The 701-nt window shown below is 39.7% G+C and overlaps 1 protein-coding gene across 2 annotated transcripts in view; it reads right to left on the minus strand.

Moving 5' to 3' along the window:
• Positions 1 to 701, minus strand: part of LOC119592548 (pumilio homolog 2-like) — a gene marked incomplete in the record, with an annotated part of 245467 nt that overhangs the window by 7849 nt on the left and 236917 nt on the right.

Below are 701 nucleotides of genomic sequence, written 5' to 3' on the forward strand. Positions count from 1 at the left end.
GGGGGCTGGGAGTTTCCTATGGTGTGCCTGCAACCACATGAAGATCATTAGAACGGTTACTATCTATATTATCACGTGCCCTAAATTTTGCCATCTCCCTTGTAAACAAGTCAGCTTTCTCATGTTCATCTACTGGCCAATCATTATTCATGCCCAGTAGACCAGACATCACACATGAATGTAAATAGAGGAATGGGATTAGGTAGTACCTGGTTTTCCTAGTAGCCTCATGTTGTTGGCAGCAGCAGCCTGAGCTCCATTGGCACCATTGATGATGACTGGTGCAGGGGAGACAAGTCGAACTGGGGCACCATTACCTACTCCTCGGAGGTTGCCCATCAAAACCGCCCCATTTTGATCATAGTAGGCTGGGATTACCTGCTGTAGTGGAGAAAACAGGCAAACTTTAGTATGTACAGATCAGAAATTATTTGCATGCATCATTGTATGTATCTCTCTCTCTCTTTCACAAACAAACACACATATATTGTATAAATGTATGTAAACAGTTATTGCATGTGCATAAAAATTCAATACACAAGCAAATAATTATTACATACAAACACTTTGTACATATCGGAGCACACCAAATACATAAACATATTACATCCATAAACACAGTGAATATATATCACACATATACACAATGATAAATTATGTATTACACACCTGATATTGTGAAAGTGGTCCCTGTATGTTGC

Source organism: Penaeus monodon, chromosome 30, assembly GCF_015228065.2.
Source record: "Penaeus monodon isolate SGIC_2016 chromosome 30, NSTDA_Pmon_1, whole genome shotgun sequence".
Classification (NCBI taxonomy): Eukaryota; Metazoa; Arthropoda; class Malacostraca; order Decapoda; family Penaeidae; genus Penaeus; species Penaeus monodon.